This window comes from Lethenteron reissneri, unplaced genomic scaffold (assembly GCF_015708825.2).
Source record: "Lethenteron reissneri isolate LAM-NWPU_2019-01 unplaced genomic scaffold, ASM1570882v1 scaffold_121, whole genome shotgun sequence".
NCBI classification, from domain to species: Eukaryota; Metazoa; Chordata; class Hyperoartia; order Petromyzontiformes; family Petromyzontidae; genus Lethenteron; species Lethenteron reissneri.
In genome coordinates, this window is record NW_026890904.1 from 214,979 (window position 1) to 234,626 (window position 19,648).

General features: G+C 45.4%; 1 pseudogene; it reads right to left on the minus strand.

Annotated features, from left to right (window-relative positions):
* LOC133361726 (zinc finger protein 208-like) overlaps positions 1 to 19,648 on the minus strand; it is a 41,897-nt pseudogene that overhangs the window by 14,127 nt on the left and 8,122 nt on the right.

The window sequence follows — 19,648 nt, forward strand, 5'->3', positions numbered from 1 at the left end:
ACCAGCTGTGCTTCCTGCTGTCTTGCTACATTTCAGGCACCCAGCGTTCCACCCATTCATGTGAGCGTTGCTACTCCAACCTCATTGTTGTTGCAGAGCAAATACCTCCAACTGCCCTGCAGCATACGTCACGGGCCTTTTCTTGAGACCGATCTTGACAGAAGGTCTGATCAACTCCACATCCTCCAATCTCTTCTCTAGCCAATGCCATGCCCGTTTACCTCGTAACATCTGGGCGAACAGAAGATGCTTGAGCATTGTCTGTTTATGCGGAATTCATGACCCAACCAATGCAGCCTCGCCTGCCAAAGTCTCAGATTATATTCAGTACTGATATTTTAGGGCTCTCTAAGGTTTTAATACAATCTTGTTTGGTTCAATAGAGGGGATCATCGCCAGGCCAGCCTTAATTAAAAGCCAGAACAGACAGGCCTTAAAATAAGTTCATATTTTGCATCCACAGAGAAAGGAGTAATATCTGTGGCCAAGAAGAATTGCAGCTCTATTCGTTCATTTATTTAAATATCCTCTTGTCTTGGTGAGGTTTGTGGTGGCAGCACATGCAGTAGGGCAGTCCAGACCTCCCTTTCCCTGGCGACAGACTCTAGCTCTTCCTGGGGAATTCCCAGGCGTTCCCAAAGCCAGCCAAGCGACATATTCCCACCAGAATGTCCTGGGCCAGGCCCCTGGGATGTCCCCCAGTGAGACGTGCCTGGTAGAGTTCCAGGGACAGTCTATTGGGGGGACTCCTTACAGATATTATATATTGATATCACTCATGGAACGATGCCTGGTGGCTAGGTGACCCACGAAACCCATTTGGGCTCAACCTGGAATGGCTGCGTGGCACCGTCCTGTGCGCCCACCATCCACAGGACGAAGGGTGAGAGGCGGGTGCGATGCCAATATGACAGGGAGAGGGGATGGTCTCAGACAGACTAGACCTTGGCGATGGACACTCACAGCTTTGTATGGAGCAAAAGTCCAGGCAGCTTTCACATTTCACACAGTGTTACACAGTATAATGAAAGAATGCTGCTAGACAAATTTAAAGTGAGACTTTGGCTGCCAAACCAGAGCTGGTCGTGAACATATTAACCAGGCATGGAAGCTCCTCCACCACTGGTAGAACTGCCTGATTACTCATGGAGAGTTGAGCAGGTACAGTGTTGTATGACATGAAATTCCCAGGCAGGTGATTTATTTTGGTGGAACATACGCAAGGCCACCTTTCATGATGGAATTATCCAGGCACAGAACAAGATTATCTAACCCCATCTCCTTGAGTAGCCATTTCCAGATCATCAGCAGATATAACATGGTTGACCAGGGAACGATCCCTTAACTATAACCAGGCATCGATGCGCGTATCATTTTAACTGTAACGAATGCAATTATTTATATGGCTATTGTGAACTTTTCAAACTACATAATTAATGAAGATGCTATGTCATGTAATGCATGGGGCCAGAGTGAATTTCTGTCACAAGCCAAGTTGAACAGCAAATGGCTCCAACTCCTGATCACGCAGCTTTATACGGGCTTGCCCAAAATCATAAAAATCGTTAATGAATGTGAGCACAGACAGAGACATAAAAAACAAATAACAGCCCAAAGCCCCAAGCCTCGATATGGTACGATACACCTTAATTACATAAAAAAACAGAGACATTACTCTTAGTGTTTGATTACTGAGACCTGAGCTAAGCCGGGTAACTTAGTTACTGCTGGATAAATACTAAACTTCCGATGAAGTTTGTGAGTGAGTGGGGAGCGGTAGTGCAACGGTTAGCGTGCTGCGCTATGAACCCAGCGAGCCGATTTCTATTCCCACAGAGCCAAGCCACAACATTTGGCTGTCGTCTGGTTGGAATTAGTGTCACAACGTTGTACTCAGATTGTAAATGTTGTGGCTTGGCTCTTCAACACACCGATATGCTGTACTAGTACACTACACTATACACCAATATACACTACACTATACACTACCATACACTACACTACACACTAGTGCTGTACTTGTGACGCATTGGCCACGTTCTGTTTACGTGACAAACCCCTTACTAATTGGCTGTGTCGGGTGGTGGCGGGGTTAAAGGCACATTTATTTATTTACGCGATCAATCCCAAACAAACCTGTATTATGGCTGTATATTTGGAGTTTGCGTGTCCCTCTCTCTCCGTGGTCGCGTGGATTCTCCTCTGGATCCTGCGGTTTTCCCTGCACATTTAGAGTCAACATCACCACGCGTTTAGAGTATTTGACCGAAAAACATTTCCACAAGTTGATAAGCCCACTGTGTTGTGGGCAGGTGGCTTCTGAAAACGAGCGGTGTAGCTCAAGTGGGCTATGCCTGGTAAAATAAAATATCAAAATATTTCAGGTAAAACAAAGTTTCAAAGTAGTGAGCCAGGTGAAGACAAATTAAACTTAAGCAGAGAATTAATGCAAATATAATCAGGCGAGGGCAGGAGGCAAGTCCCCGTATGGCTAGGCCCCGCGTTGTAATTTTTCAATCTGGACATCGATTCCATACTCGCTGCTACTCAATTGATATCCCTACGAGAGAGTAGGAGAGAGGCTCTACCTGGGTTCACAACAACAACCACCACCACAACAACAACCACCACCACGATGTAAACTTCTCACCTCGGATCTCAGTGAACGAGCGTGCGCGCAGCAGCAACCCGGTAGCTCATGACGTCATGCGGCAGCATGAGGTGACATGACGTCACTTGCGAGGTTCACACAATCCCCTGCTCCAACGAGCAGCAGGGTAACTGAATATATTATGTTAATGAGAGGGGCCCATGTCAGGTGATGGTGCTTGGCTACTGACCCCGTCCCAAATAAGCACTTTACTGGAACGGAAATCGGCAGACGTGACGTCACGCTCAAAATCCCGGTGGAGGGGAATTTGGGGGGTATATACCTCGGTGACATGACGTCACTAGTAGGGGACACTCCCCCTCGCGTCTCAAGCAGAGTTAATAAGTGGTGACGTCAGAGAGCGAGATCAGGGTTCGAGTTTAAGTTTATTTAGATTCCATTTCTATGGCTCCCTCTCTTGAACAGAGACCCATTGGGTGCGTGAGCTCAACAAAAACAACGTGAACATTATTGTGTGCGTGAACATTGTGTGTGTACACTGTTTGTTGGCGCAGTCGGAGGCACAGGTGGTGCATTGGCCAGTCATCTCAGTCAGTCGACGCATGACACCTGGATCTGCCCCGTGCACATAGCATGGTACAAGCGCCGTGGTGACATCACCACCACTTAGTGGCGAATGGCGGTTGTTGTTACTGTGTTTACACTGTGCGTGTACAGACTGTTTGTATACTCTGTGGGTAAACTGTGTACGCTGTGTACATGGTGCGTGTACAGACTGTTTGTATACTGTGTGGGTAAACTGTGTGTACGCTATGTACACGGTGCGTGTAGATCTTGTGGGTACACAGCGTGTGTACACTGTGTGTGGGTGGTCCGAATCAGTCGGGCAGCATTATCATTTCATCGGCTGCGCTATGCTGTGTGGAAGCTACCTGGTCTGTCGCTCCGCATGAAGCTTCGGTTCTTCTCGGCCAGTCATGCCCTCCCTTCTGTAGGCATGTGAAACGTGGACCGCTCTAAATGGAACATCTGCGCCAGTTAGAAATATTCAGGCTGTCATGGTCTACACTCATATTGAGGGAAGCCAAGTGGCAGCACATTCTCTATTTATTGCAGAGGTTCAAGGTTAAAATCCGACATGCACGTCTGGCTACTCCAGTAACATTAAACAAAATATGCACCATCTGCTTAACAGGGGATGTAAAACATACTATTGTCATTCAAAACACAGAGGTCATTGCATGTTGGTGTCATGGTCAATATTAGGGCAATTCCAAACATTATCCAGAAATTACATAATGGAGAATCCACATCGATCATCACGCCCTACTGACAGACTCATGTCCACATGCAGGCAAGAGCAGGGTCACCTTATAACACAGAGTCATGCCACTTGGGGGTGCTCTTCGAGTGTCTGTGATGAGATATGAAACAACCGAGTTGCTGAAGCAATTAAGCAAGCACCATATCAATGCAAATATGAATATAACAGTGAAATACTTGGGAGCTTATTGGCTCTTGCTCCTGATGATTCATCTACCCAACCCACAGGTCAACAAATACTCGCTGCTCTTACTCTGCAGGTTGAACCCAGGAATTGAGTGTTCAACTTCACATTCTTTTCATTAAAGGCCTGTGACAAACGTGAATCTATTGGACCTTCATTGTCTCAAGTTTAAAACATCTACCGGGTCTCCATTTGACTTTGTATTGTCTAAGAAGTCCACCCAGACCTCCACTTCCACAAACTGCTGGGAGTTGCCTCGCTCTGCCTCACAGTCAGAATTCTCCTCCTGCTTCACGTTGCCTCCATCGATGTGAAGGTACGATTTTGGAGTTGAATCTTCATCTTCACATTTTACCTTCACTTCTTTGCTCTTCACCATCACTTCTTCACATTTCACCTTGATACCTTTAAAAGTGTCCAAGCTGGGATTCACTTCTGGTTTCATGAGGGATGGGCTCATTGCAGCACTTTGACTTTCACAAGCCGATTTCAGACTCCATTTCTTGGGGATCTTCTGATGCTTGTGTGTCCTCTGGTGATGTTTAAGTCTTGATGACTGTGCAAACACCTTCTCACACAGAGTGCAACTGAAGGGTTTCTCTCCCGTGTGTGTTCTGTGGTGCTTCCTTAGAACTGATGAATATGAAAATGCCTTGTCACACACAGTGCACCTGAAGGGTTTCTCTCCCGTGTGTGTTCTCTTGTGTATTTGTAGATGTGGTAATTGTGAAAACGCCTTCCCACATAGAGTGCAACTGAAGGGTTTCTCTCCCGTGTGTATTCTCTGGTGATTTTGTAGATGTTGTGATTGTGCAAACACCTTCCCACACAGAGTGCAACTGAAGGGTTTCTCTCCCGTGTGTGTTCTCTGGTGATTTTGTAGATGTTGTGATTGTGCAAACGCCTTCCCACAAAGAGCGCAACTGAAGGGTTTCTCTCCCGTGTGTGTTCTCTGGTGATTTTGTAGATGTTGTGATTGTGCAAACACCTTCCCACACAGAGTGCAACTAAAGGGTTTCTCTCCCGTGTGTGTTTTCTGGTGTGATACAAGACCAGATGACTGTGAAAACGCCTTACAGCACACAGTGCACGTGAAGCGTTTCTCTCCTGTGTGTGTTCTCTGGTGTCTATGAAGACCAGATGACCGTGTAAATGCCTTGTCACACACAGGGCAATTGAAGGGTTTCTCTCCTGTGTGTGTTCTCCAGTGTTGTTTAAGAGTAGATGAAATTGAAAATGCCCTCCCACACACACTGCACTTGAAGGGTTTCTCTCCTGTGTGAGTTCTCTGGTGCTGTGTCAGATGTCCAACATGATCCGTGCTGTATGCACATGGGTTGCATTGTTGCATTTTTCTACCGAGCTGCGCTGAGTGCCTTTGCTCCAAACCAATTTTGGAGAGGAACTGTCAGAGAAAGCGTCAGCTGCAGACAGAAAAAAAGAATATCCAGACCATCTACGTCAGTATCAAGGCACAAAGGAATGCATATATACACAGTCACACATGACTTGCACGTCTATACAAATTCATATATTCATGATAGAGTGAAAAGGATTCCCAAATTCATCACACGGGCACACAATGAGAGGGCAAATGGTCAGCCTGGAAGCCCTAGTATCTTCAAAATGTATGTTAACCAAAACTCCAAGCACACAATTTCGGTTGTCTGGCTACAAAAAGAATATTTATGAAAGCAAAATTCAGCTAACACAGCAACGGGTGTTGAAAATAATACTATTTGTATTATGCATAAATGCATGAATTAATGTTCAATCACAACTTAAAGGTGTGAAGCCAAGCTCAGATTTCCTTGAATGCTGGGATGAACAGATCTAACTTCAGCTGCATATGTTCAGTGTTAATTTCCCGTTTCCATTCTCGTAAAAAAGTTCCAAAGGAAAACAAAAATAAACTATTGTTTTGATTTAACCTCCGTGTTCAATCGAGTTAATATACTTTACTGAAAATACAAACTTGACACTGTAACACACACTGGCATGGTAAAAAAGTGGTGGTGTGTTCAGAACCATGCCTGGCCACCTTCATATGCTCCGTAATAATGCTTCCCCACAATAAGTTAAGTTTTCACGACTCAATCACGTTTGTTGTCGGCGATAATCAAACTTTAATTGTGATAACACTATGTAACACAATTTTTGTTCCTGGGTACTTAGTGTTATTTTTTTATTGCTTATGCCTAAAAGTCTAGAAAATGGCTTATTCCCCACAAACATTGCTTTTGTGACCAGAATTATACAAGAACTAAAAAAACAAATTAACCTGTTTTCTCATTGAAAATAGGTCAATTTCTAAATATCACTGTCCTGGTCACAAAAGCAAAGTTTGTGGGGAATAATAGCCATTTTTTGTACTTTAGAGGCAAAAGGAATTAGGAAATAACACAAACTACCCAGGAACAATTTTTTTTTGTTACACAGTGGAATAACTGCGTCACCGCTCCCCACATAGATAAACTCTTACATACACATATATTTCACATGAATGCCATGTAAGTGTGGATCACTTGTCAGCAGGTCATGGGAATGATCCAGGTGTCAAGGGATGACTGACTGAGATGATTAACAGATGCACCAACTGTGCTTCCTGCTGTCTTGCTACATTTCAGGCACCCAGCGTTCCACCCATTCATGTGAGCGTTGCTACTCCAACCTCATTGTTGTTGCAGAGCAAATACCTCCAACTGCCCTGCAGCATACGTCACGGGCCTTTTCTAGAGACCGATCTTGACAGCAGGTCTGATCAACTCCACATCCTCCAATCTCTTCTCTAGCCAATGCCATGCCCGTTTAAGTTCGTAACATCTGGGCTAACAGAAGATGCTTGAGCATTGTCTGTTTATGCGGAATTCATGACCCAACCAATGCAGCCTCGCCTGCCAAAGTCTCAGATTATATTCAGTACTGATATTTTAGGGCTCTGTAAGGTGTTAATACAATCTTGTTTGGTTCAATAGAGGGGATCATCGCCAGGCCAGCCTTAATTAAAAGCCAGAACAGACAGGCCTTAAAATAAGTTCATATTTTGCATCCACAGAGAAAGGAGTAATATCTGTGGCCAAGAAGAATTACAGCTCTATTCGTTCATGTATTTAAATATCCTCTTGTCTTGGTGAGGTTTGTGGTGGCAGCACATGCAGTAGGGCAGTCCAGACCTCCTTTTCCCTGGCGACAGACTCTAGCTCTTCCTGGGGAATTCCCAGGCGTTCCCAAAGCCAGCCAAGCGACATATTCCCACCAGAATGTCCTGGGCCAGGCCCCTGGGATGTCCCCCAGTGAGACGTGCCTGGTGGAGTTCCAGGGACAGTCTATTGGGGGGACTCCTTACAGATATTATATATTGATATCACTCATGGAACGATGCCTGGTGGCTAGGTGACCCACGAAACCCATTTGGGCTCAACCTGGAATGGCTGCGTGGCACCGTCCTGTGCGCCCACCATCCACAGGACGAAGGGTGAGAGGGGGGTGCGATGCCAATATGACAGGGAGAGGGGATGGTCGCAGACAGACTAGACCTTGGCGATGGACACTCACAGCTTTGTATGGAGCAAAAGTCCAGGCAGCTTTCACACAGTGTTACACAGTATAATGAAAGAATGCTGCTAGACAAATTTAAAGTGAGACTTTGGCTGCCAAACCAGAGCTGGTCGTGAACACATTAACCAGGCATGGAAGCTCCTCCACCACTTGTAGAACTGCCTGATTACTCATGGAGAGTTGAGCAGGTACAGTGTTGTATGACATGAAATTCCCAGGCAGGTGATTCATTTTGGTGGAACATACGCAAGGCCACCTTTCATGATGGAATTATCCAGGCACAGAACATGATTATCTAACCCCATCTCCTTGAGTAGCCATTTCCAGATCATCAGCAGATATAACATGGTTGACCAGGGAACGATCCCTTAACTATAACCAGGCATCGATGCGCGTATCATTTTAACTGTAACGAATGCAATTTATTTATATGGCTATTGTGAGCTTTTCAAACTACATAATTAATTAAGATGCTATGTAATGTAATGCATGGGGCCAGAGTGAATTTCTGTCACAAGCCAAGTTGAACAGCAAATGGCTCCAACTCCTGATCACGCAGCTTTAGACGGGCTTGCCCAAAATCATAAAAATCGTTAATGAATGTGAGCAGAGGCAGAGACATAAAAAACAAATAACAACCCAAAGCCCCAAGCCTCGATATGGTACGATACACCTTAATTACATAAAAAAGCAGAGACATTACTCTTAGTGTTTGATTACTGAGACCTGAGCTAAGCCGGGTAACTTAGTTACTGCTGGATAAATACTATACTTCCGATGAAGTTTGTGAGTGAGTGGGGAGCGGTAGTGCAACGGTTAGCATGCTGCGCTATGAACCCAGCGAGCCGATTTCTATTCCCACAGAGCCAAGCCACAACATTTGGCTGTCGTCTGATGAAGCTGGTTGGAATTAGTGTCAAAACGTTGTAATCAGATTGTAAATGTTGTGGCTTGGCTCTTCAACACACTGATATGCTGTACTAGTACACTACACTATACACTACACTACCATACACTACACTATACATTACTACACACTACACTACACACTAGTGCTGTACTTGTGACGCATTGGCCACGTTCTGTTTACGTGACAAACCCTCACTAATTGGCTATCGGGTGGTGGCGGGGTTAACGGCACATTTATTTATTTACGCGATCAATCCCAAACAAACCTATGTTATGGCTGTATATTTGGAGTTTGCGTGTCCCTCTCTCTCCGTGGTCGCGTGGATTCTCCTCCGGATCCTGCGGTTTTCCCTGCACATTTAGAGTCAACATCACCACGCGTTTAGAGTATTTGACCGAAAAACATTTCCACAAGTTGATAAGCCCACTGTGTTGTGGGCAGGTGGCTTCTGAAAACGAGCGGTGTAGCTCAAGTGGGCTATGCCTGGTAAAATAAAATATCAAAATATTTCAAGTAAAACAAAGTTTCAAAGTAGTGAGCCAGGTGAAGACAAATTAAACTTAAGCAGAGAATTAATGCAAATATAATCAGGCGAGGGCAGGAGGCAAGTCCCCGTATGGCTAGGCCCCGCGTTGTAATTTTTCAATCTGGACATCGATTCCATACTCGCTGCTACTCAATTGATATCCCTACGAGAGAGTAGGAGCGAGGCTCTACATGGGTTCACAACAACAACCACCACAACAACCACCACCACGATGTAAACGTCTCACCTCGGAACTCAGTGAGCGAGCGTGCGCGCAGCAGCAGCAACCTGGTAGCTCATGACGTCATGCGGCAGCATGAGGTGACATGACGTCATTTTCGGGGTTCACACAATCCCCTCCCCCATCGAGCAGCAGGGTAACTGAATATATTATGTTAATGAGAGGGGCCCATGTCAGGTGATGGTGCTTGGCTACTGACCCCGTCCCAAATAAGCACTTTACTGGAACGGAAATCGGCAGACGTGACGTCACGCTCAAAATCCCGGTGGAGGGGAATTTGGGGGGTATATACCTCGGTGACATGACGTCACTAGTGGGGGACACCTCCCCCTCGCGTCTCACGCAGAGTTAATGAGTGGTGACGTCAAAGAGCGAGATCAGGGTTAGAGTTTGAGTTAATTTAGATTCCATTTCTATGGCTCCCTCTCTTGAACAGAGACCCATTGGGTGCGTGAGCTCAACAAAAACAACGTGAACATTATTGTGTGCGTGAACATTGTGTGTGTACACTGTTGGCGCAGTCGGGGGCACAGGTGGTGCATTGGCCAGTCATCTCAGTCAGTCGACGTATGACACCTGGATCTGCCCCGTGCACATAGCCTGGCACAAGCGCTGTGGTGACGTCACCGCCACTTAGTGGCGAATGGCGGTTGTTGTTACTGTGTTTACACTGTGCGTGTACAGACTGTTTGTATACTGTGTGGGTAAACTGTGTGTACGCTGTGTACATGGCGTGTGTACACTGTGTGTGGGTGGTCCCGAATCAGTCGGGCGGCATTATCATTTCATCGGCTGCGCTATGCTGTGTGGAAGCTACCTGGTCTGTCGCTCCGCATGAAGCTTCGGTTCTTCTCGGCCAGTCATGCCCTCCCTTCTGTAGGCACGTGAAACGTGGACCGCTCTAAATGGAACATCTGCGCCAGTTAGAAATATTCAGGCTGTCATGCTTACACTCAGATTGAGGGAAGCCAAGTGGCAGCACATTCTCTATTAATTTCAGAGGTTCAAGGTTCAAATCCCACATGCACGTCTGGCTACTCCAGTAACATTAAACAAAATATGCACCATCTGCTTAACAGTGGATGTAAAACATACTATTGTCATTCAAAACACAGAGGTCATTGCATGTTGGTGCCATGGTCAATATTAGGGCAATTCAAAACATTATCCAGAAATTACATAATGGAGATTCCACATCGATCATCACCCCCTACTGACAGACTCATGCCCACATGCAGGCTAGAGCAGGGTCACCTTATAACACAGTCATGCCACTTGGGGGTGCTCTTCGAGTGTCTGTGATGAGATATGAAACAACCGAGTTGCTGAAGCAATTAAGCAAGCACCATATCAATGCAAATATGAATATAACAGTGGAATACTTGGAAGCTTATTGGCTCTTGCTCCTGATTATTCATCTACCCAACCCACAGGTCAAGAAATACTCGCCGCTCTTACTCTGCAGGTTGAACCCAGGAATTGAGTGTTCAACTTCACGTTCTTTTCATTAAAGGCCTGTGACAAACGTGAATCTATTGGAGCTTCATTGTCTCAAGTTTAAAACATCTACCGGGTCTCCATTTGACTTTGTATTGTCTAAGAAGTCCACCCAGACTTCCACTTCCACAAACTGCTGGGAGTTGCCTCGCTCTGCCTCACAGTCAGAATTCTCCTCCTGCTTCACGTTGCCTCCATCGATGTGAAGGTACGATTTTGGAGTTGAATCTTCATCTTCACATTTTACCTTCACTTCTTCGCTCTTCACCATCACTTCTTCACATTTCACCTTGATACCTTTAAAAGTGTCCAAGCTGGGATTCACTTCTGGTTTCTTGAGGGATGGGCTCATTGCAGCACTTTGACTTTCACAAGCTGATTTCAGACTCCATTTCTTGGGGATCTTCTGATGCTTGTGTGTCCTCTGGTGATGTTTAAGTCTTGATGACTGAGCAAACGCCTTCTCACACAGAGTGCAACTGAAGGGTTTCTCTCCCGTGTGTGTTCTCTGGTGCCTCCTTAGAACTGATGAATATGAAAATGCCTTGTCACACACAGTGCACCTAAAGGGTTTCTCTCCCGTGTGTGTTCTCTTGTGTATTTGTAGATGTGGTAATTGTGAAAACGCCTTCCCACATAGAGTGCAACTGAAGGGTTTCTCTCCCGTGTGTGTTCTCTGGTGATTTTGTAGATGTTGTGATTGTGCAAACGCCTTCCCACACAGAGTGCAACTGAAGGGTTTCTCTCCCGTGTGTGTTCTCTGGTGATTTTGTAGATGTTGTGATTGTGCAAACACCTTCCCACACAGAGTGCAACTAAAGGGTTTCTCTCCCGTGTGTGTTTTCTGGTGTGATACAAGACCGGATGACTGTGAAAACGCCTTACAGCACACAGTGCACGTGAAGCGTTTCTCTCCTGTGTGTGTTCTCTGGTGTCTATGAAGACCAGATGACCGTGTAAATGCCTTGTCACACACAGGGCACTTGAAGGGTTTCTCTCCTGTGTGTGTTCTCCAGTGTGTGTGTTTTAAGAGTAGATGAAATTGAAAATGCCCTCCCACACACACTGCACTTGAAGGGTTTCTCTCCTGTGTGAGTTCTCTGGTGCTGTGTCAGATGTCCAACATGATCCGTGCTGTATGCACATGGGTTGCATTGTTGCATTTTTCTACCGAGCTGCGCTGAGTGCCTTTGCTCCAAACCAATTTTGCAGAGGAACTGTCAGAGAAAGCGTCAGCTGCAGACAGAAAAAAAGAATATCCAGACCATCTACGTCAGTATCAAGGCACAAAGGAATGCATATATACACAGTCACACACGACTTGCACGTCTATACTCATTCATATATTCATGATAGAGTGAAAAGGATTCCCAAATTCATCACACGGGCACACAATGAGAGGGCAAATGGTCAGCCTGGAAGCCCTAGTATCTTCAAAATGAATGTTAACCAAAAACTCCAAGCACACAATTTCGGTTGTCTGGCTACAAAAAGAATATTTATGAAAGCAAAATTCAGCTAACACAGCAACGGGTGTTGAAAATAATACTATTTGTATTATGCATAAATGCATGAATTAATGTTCAATCACAACTTAAAGGTGTGAAGCCAGGCTCAGATTTACTTGAATGCTGGGATGAACAGATCTAACTTCAGCTGCATATGTTCAGTGTTAATTTCCCGTTTCCATTCTCGTAAAAAGTTCCAAAGGAAAACAAAAATAAACTATTGTTTTGATTTAACCTCCGTGTTCAATCGAGTTAATATACTTTACTGAAAATACAAACTTGACACTGTAACACACACTGGCATGGTAAAAAAGTGGTGGTGTGTTCAGAACCATGCCTGGCCACCTTCATATGCTCCGTAATAATGCTTCCCCACAATAAGTTAAGTTTTCACGAATCAATCACGTTTGTTGTTGGCGATAATCAAACTTTAATTGTGATAACACTATGTAACACAATTTTTGTTCCTGGGTACTAAGTGTTATTTTTTATTGCTTATGCCTAAAAGTCTAGAAAATGGCTTATTCCCCACAAACATTGCTTTTGTGACCAGAATTATACAAGAACTATAAAAACAAATTAACCTGTTTTCTCATTGAAAATAGGTCAATTTCTAAATATCACAGTCCTGGCCACAATAGCAAAGTTTGTGGGGAATAATAGCCATTTTTTGTACTTTAGAGGCAAAAGCAATTAGGAAATAACACAAACTACCCAGGAACAATTTTTTTTGTTACACAGTGGAATAACTGCGCCACTGCTCCCCACATAGATAAACTCTTACATACACATATATTTCACATGAATGCCATGTAAGTGTGGATCACTTGTCAGCAGGTCATGGGAATGATCCAGGTGTCAAGGGATGACTGACTGAGATGATTAACAGATGCACCAGCTGTGCTTCCTGCTGTCTTGCTACATTTCAGGCACCCAGCGTTCCACCCATTCATGTGAGCGTTGCTACTCCAACCTCATTGTTGTTGCAGAGCAAATACCTCCAACTGCCCTGCAGCATACGTCACGGGCCTTTTCTTGAGACCGATCTTGACAGAAGGTCTGATCAACTCCACATCCTCCAATCTCTTCTCTAGCCAATGCCATGCCTGTTTACCTCGTAACATCTGGGCTAACAGAAGATGCTTGAGCATTGTCTGTTTATGCGGAATTCATGACCCAACCAATGCAGCCTCGCCTGCCAAAGTCTCAGATTATATTCAGTACTGATATTTTAGGGCTCTGTAAGGTTTTAATACAATCTTGTTTGGTTCAATAGAGGGGATCATCGCCAGGCCAGCCTTAATTAAAAGCCAGAACAGACAGGCCTTAAAATAAGTTCATATTTTGCATCCACAGAGAAAGGAGTAATATCTGTGGCCAAGAAGAATTGCAGCTCTATTCGTTCATTTATTTAAATATCCTCTTGTCTTGGTGAGGTTTGTGGTGGCAGCACATGCAGTAGGGCAGTCCAGACCTCCCTTTCCCTGGCGACAGACTCTAGCTCTTCCTGGGGAATTCCCAGGCGTTCCCAAAGCCAGCCAAGCGACATATTCCCACCAGAATGTCCTGGGCCAGGCCCCTGGGATGTCCCCCAGTGAGACGTGCCTGGTAGAGTTCCAGGGACAGTCTATTGGGGGGACTCCTTACAGATATTATATATTGATATCACTCATGGAACGATGCCTGGTGGCTAGGTGACCCACGAAACCCATTTGGGCTCAACCTGGAATGGCTGCGTGGCACCGTACTGTGCGCCCACCATCCACAGGACGAAGGGTGAGAGGTGGGTGCGATGCCAATATGATAGGGAGAGGGGATGGTCTCAGACAGACTAGACCTTGGCGATGGACACTCACAGCTTTGTATGGAGCAAAAGTCCAGGCAGCTTTCACATTTCACACAGTGTTACACAGTATAATGAAAGAATGCTGCTAGACAAATTTAAAGTGAGACTTTGGCTGCCAAACCAGAGCTGGTCGTGAACACATTAACCAGGCATGGAAGCTCCTCCACCACTTGTAGAACTGCCTGATTACTCATGGAAAGTTGAGCAGGTACAGTGTTGTATGACATGAAATTCCCAGGCAGGTGAGTTATTTTGGTGGAACATACGCAAGGCCACCTTTCATGATGGAATTATCCAGGCACAGAACAAGATTATCTAACCCCATCTCCTTGAGTAGCCATTTCCAGATCATCAGCAGATATAACATGGTTGACCAGGGAACGATCCCTTAACTATAACCAGGCATCGATGCGCGTATCATTTTAACTGTAACGAATGCAATTTATTTATATGGCTATTGTGAGCTTTTCAAACTACATAATTAATGAAGATGCTATGTCATGTAATGCATGGGGCCAGAGTGAATTTCTGTCACAAGCCAAGTTGAACAGCAAATGGCTCCAACTCCTGATCACGCAGCTTTATACGGGCTTGCCCAAAATCATAAAAATCGTTAATGAATGTGAGCACAGGCAGAGACATAAAAAACAAATAACAACCCAAAGCCCCAAGCCTCGATATGGTACGATACACCTTAATTACATAAAAAAACAGAGACATTACTCTTAGTGTTTGATTACTGAGACCTGAGCTAAGCCGGGTAACTTAGTTACTGCTGGATAAATACTATACTTCCGATGAAGTTTGTGAGTGAGTGGGGAGCGGTAGTGCAACGGTTAGCGTGCTGCGCTATGAACCCAGCGAGCCGATTTCTATTCCCACAGAGCCAAGCCACATGTGGCTGTCGTCTGATGAAGATGGTTGGAATTAGTGTCAAAACGTTGTACTCAGATTGTAAATGTTGTGGCTTGGCTCTTCAACACACCGATATGCTGTACTAGTACACTACACTATACCTCACTATACACTACACTATACATTACTACACACTACACTACACACTAGTGCTGTACTTGTGACGCATTGGCCACGTTCTGTTTACGTGACAAACCCTCACTAATTGGCTGTCGGGTGGTAGCGGGGTTAACGGCACATTTATTTATTTACGCGATCAATCCCAACCAACCTGTATTATGGCTGTATATTTGGAGTTTGCGTGTCCCTCTCTCTCCGTGGTCGCGTGGATTCTCCTCCGGATCCTGCGGTTTTCCCTGCACATTTAGAGTCAACATCACCACGCGTTTAGAGTATTTGACCGAAAAACATTTCCACACGTTGATAAGCCCACTGTGTTGTGGGCAGGTGGCTTCTGAAAACGAGCGGTGTAGCTCAAGTGGGATATGCCTGGTAAAATAAAATAAAAACGTAGAAATATTTCAAGTAAAACAAAGTTTCAAAGTAGTGAGCCAGGTGAAGACAAATCAAACTTAAGCAGAGAAATAAAGCAAATGCCATCAGGCGAGGGCAAGAGGCAAGTCCCCGTATGGCTAGGCCCTGCGTTGTAATGTTTCAATCTGGACATCGATTCCATGCTCGCTGCTACTCAATTGATATCCCTACGAGGGAGTAGGAGCGAGGCTCTACCTGGGTTCACAACAACAACAACCACCACAACAACCACCACGATGTAAACTTCTCACCTCGGATCTCGGTGAGCGAGCGTGCGTGCAGCAGTAGCAACCTGGTGGCTCATGACGTCATGCGGCAGCATGAGGTGACATGACGTCATTTTCAGGGTTCACACAATCCCCTCCCCCAACGAGCAGCAGGGTAACTGAATATATTATGTTAATGAGAGGGGCCCAAGTCAGGTGATGGTGCTTGGCTGCTGACCCCGTCCCAAATAAGCACTTTACTGGAACGGAAATCGGCAGATGTGACGTCACGCTCAAAATCCCGGTGGAGGGGGATTTGGGGGGTATATACCTCGGTGACATGACGTCACTAGTGGGGGACACCTCCCCCTCGCGTCTCACGCAGAGTTAATGAGTGGTGACGTCAGAGAGCGAGATCAGGGTTAGAGTTTAAGTTTATACTGGTAGGAACGAAGTGGACCAGACACCAATAGATTATATCGTCCGTCCGTTTGTCCGTCCATCCGTGTAGCAACATCGCCCCCTACTGAATACACTTGGCATGACCCTACAAAAACCTTTAGACTCTGTGAGGCTTTCCTGGCTAAACAAGTGTAACATTAAATTTCGATTTAAAGCTTTCGTGACTGCAGGGATTCATCTTCTTGGTTCTTTCGGTAAAGTCACGTAGAAGGGAAGTAATAAAATAATAAAAATAAAACATAATAAAACAATTCTCACGACGTTTCGGCCACAACGCAAGCAGCCGTCCTCAGGTGAAAACCAGGTCCGTCGAGGCGACAGAGTCTGAATGAAACAGCACACGAGCTTGGAGCATATATATAAGCTGGGCGCATTGACAAAGGAATTTGCATATCAAAAGGAATTTAGCATATTTATGGGAAATGCAGGAATGTGATTAGTACTGCATATGCATGTGCATTATGCAGGATTAACAGCATCAAAGGGAGCTGCAGTCGCTGCTGCTGCTGCAGTCGCTGCTGCTGCTGCAGTCGCTGCTGCTGCTGCAGTCTCTGCTGCTGCTGCAGTTTCTGCTGCTGCTGCAGTTGCTGCTGCAGTTGCTGCTGCTGCTGCTGTTGCTGCTGCTGCTGCACTTGCTGCTGCTGCAGTTGCTGCCTTATCCATTTTAATATAACACTATGTATTATTCTACCCACCCTAATGTGTATCACACTGCTATATGTTTACTATACAATTACGACACCATACATTACTCTGCACACTGCACCATGCCAGTGAGTGGAACGCGGTCTGAAAGTCACCGTAAACGTGAACACAATCAGTTAAGATCCGAAATGGTTTATTACGTCCTTCCAATGATTGCTAAGCCAGAATCCATCTTCTCGGTTGAAATTGTCTCTTTGTTTGTATATGTGGATCGCCTCATGAACGAATCTCTCATGATAGCCAGATGGCTTGCAGAGAACCTCTGTCTTGGAGAAGTCAATGTCATGTGAGCCCACTGAATTGTAACAGTGATCTGCCACGGCTGAGGTGTTTGTCCTACCGTGTTTCAGGTCTGCCTTATGTTCACGGATGCGGTCCGAGACATGTCGTTTGGTTTCTCCAATGTAACTGCTACCACAGAGGCAACTTAGTTTGTAGACGCCAGGGTACTGTATGTCTGGAACCACATCTTTTACAGACGGGACCAGATCACGGATTTTATGTACTGTGTTGAATCGGACCTGGATCTTGTGTTTAATCAGGATTTTGGAGATCTTTTTTGTGACCCCAGCAATGTAGGGTAAGGTGATGGTCTTGAAAGGCTCCTCAACAGGATCCTTCTTGATGGTTGGAGTGATGGCTTTGCGGATTGTGTAGTCGGAGTAACCATTAGCCTTAAGAGCTTGGCGTACGTGTTTGAGTTCACTGGAAATGTGTTCATGGTCGGAGATGCATTGGGCTCTATGATATAGAGTCTTGATGAGGGAATTCTTCTGGGATGGATGGTGGTGGGAATCCGGTTTTAGATAAGCATCCGTGTGGGTGGCTTTCCTGTAGACAGAGTGGCTCATTGAACCATCAGGTCTCCTTTTGATTAGGACATCCAAAAAGGGTAGCTTGCCATCATTTTCGACTTCCATGGTGAATCTGATGGCTGGGTGTATGGAATTGATGTGGTCGAGAAATTGGTCTAGAGCAGGCCGGCCATGTGGCCAGATGACAAAAGTGTCGTCTACGTACCTCTTCCATAAGGTCGGGCGTAGAGTGGCAGTCTGGATGGTGTCTGTCTCAAATTTCTCCATGAAGATGTTGGCTACAACCGGAGATAGGGGGGAGCCCATTGGGGTGCCCTCAATTTGCTTGTAGAAGGTTCCATTCCAGGTGAAGTATGTATTGGTTAAGCAGCGTCTCACCAGGGGGGGTACCCCAGCATTCAGTCCTTGATGAACCAAGTCTTCAATGATTGCGATGGTGTCAGGCACAGGCACCTTGGTGAACAAGGAAACCACATCAAAACTGACAAGCAGGTCGTCTGGGGACAGGGCAATCCCCTTGATTGTCGATACCAGGTCAGTAGAGTTTAGTACTGCAGAGGTGGTTTTTCCAGTGAAAGGCCGTAGGATTTCGGACAAAAAACGAGCCAGTTTGTAAGTGGGGGAGTTGATAGTAGAAACAATGGGACGAAGAGGTGTATCTTCTTTATGTATCTTTGGCAAGCCGTACAATCTTGGTGGCCTGGCTGCAGAAGGTTTCAACGAGAACTGTTTGGTCTGATCAATTAATGCGGTTGAAGCAGAAATGATGTTGTTGGTTTTGGAGACGAGGCTGTTGGTGGGGTCTCTTTTTATTTTTGTATAGCTGCCATCGTTGAGTAGTTCTTGAATTTTGTTGTTGTATTCTATTTTGTCCATGATGACAGTGGCATTGCCTTTGTCGGCTGAGAGGATGAAAATGTCATCCCTCTTTTTTAATTGAGCTAATTCAAAACGCTCATCTTTGCTGATGTTGCTAGCTGGCATCTTAGACCATCACCTTACCCTACATTGCTGGGGTCACAAAAAAGATCTCCAAAATCCTGATTAAACACAAGATCCAGGTCCGATTCAACACAGTACATAAAATCCGTGATCTGGTCCCGTCTGTAAAAGATGTGGTTCCAGACATACAGTACCCTGGCGTCTACAAACTAAGTTGCCTCTGTGGTAGCAGTTACATTGGAGAAACCAAACGACATGTCTCGGACCGCATCCGTGAACATAAGGCAGACCTGAAACACGGTAGGACAAACACCTCAGCCGTGGCAGATCACTGTTACAATTCAGTGGGCTCACATGACATTGACTTCTCCAAGACAGAGGTTCTCTGCAAGCCATCTGGCTATCATGAGAGATTCGTTCATGAGGCGATCCACATATACAAACACAGAGACAATTTCAACCGAGAAGATGGATTCTGGCTTAGCAATCATTGGAAGGACGTAATAAACCATTTCGGATCTTAACTGATTGTGTTCACGTTTACGGTGACTTTCAGACCGCGTTCCACTCACTGGCATGGTGCAGTGTGCAGAGTAATGTATGGTGTCGTAATTGTATAGTAAACATATAGCAGTGTGATACACATTAGGGTGGGTAGAATAATACATAGTGTTATATTAAAATGGATAAGGCAGCAACTGCAGCAGCAGCAGCAAGTGCAGCAGCAGCAACAGCAGCAGCAGCAGCAACTGCAGCAGCAGCAGCAACTGCAGCAGCAGCAGAAACTGCAGCAGCAGCAGAGACTGCAGCAGCAGCAGCGACTGCAGCAGCAGCAGCGACTGCAGCTCCCTTTGATGCTGTTAAT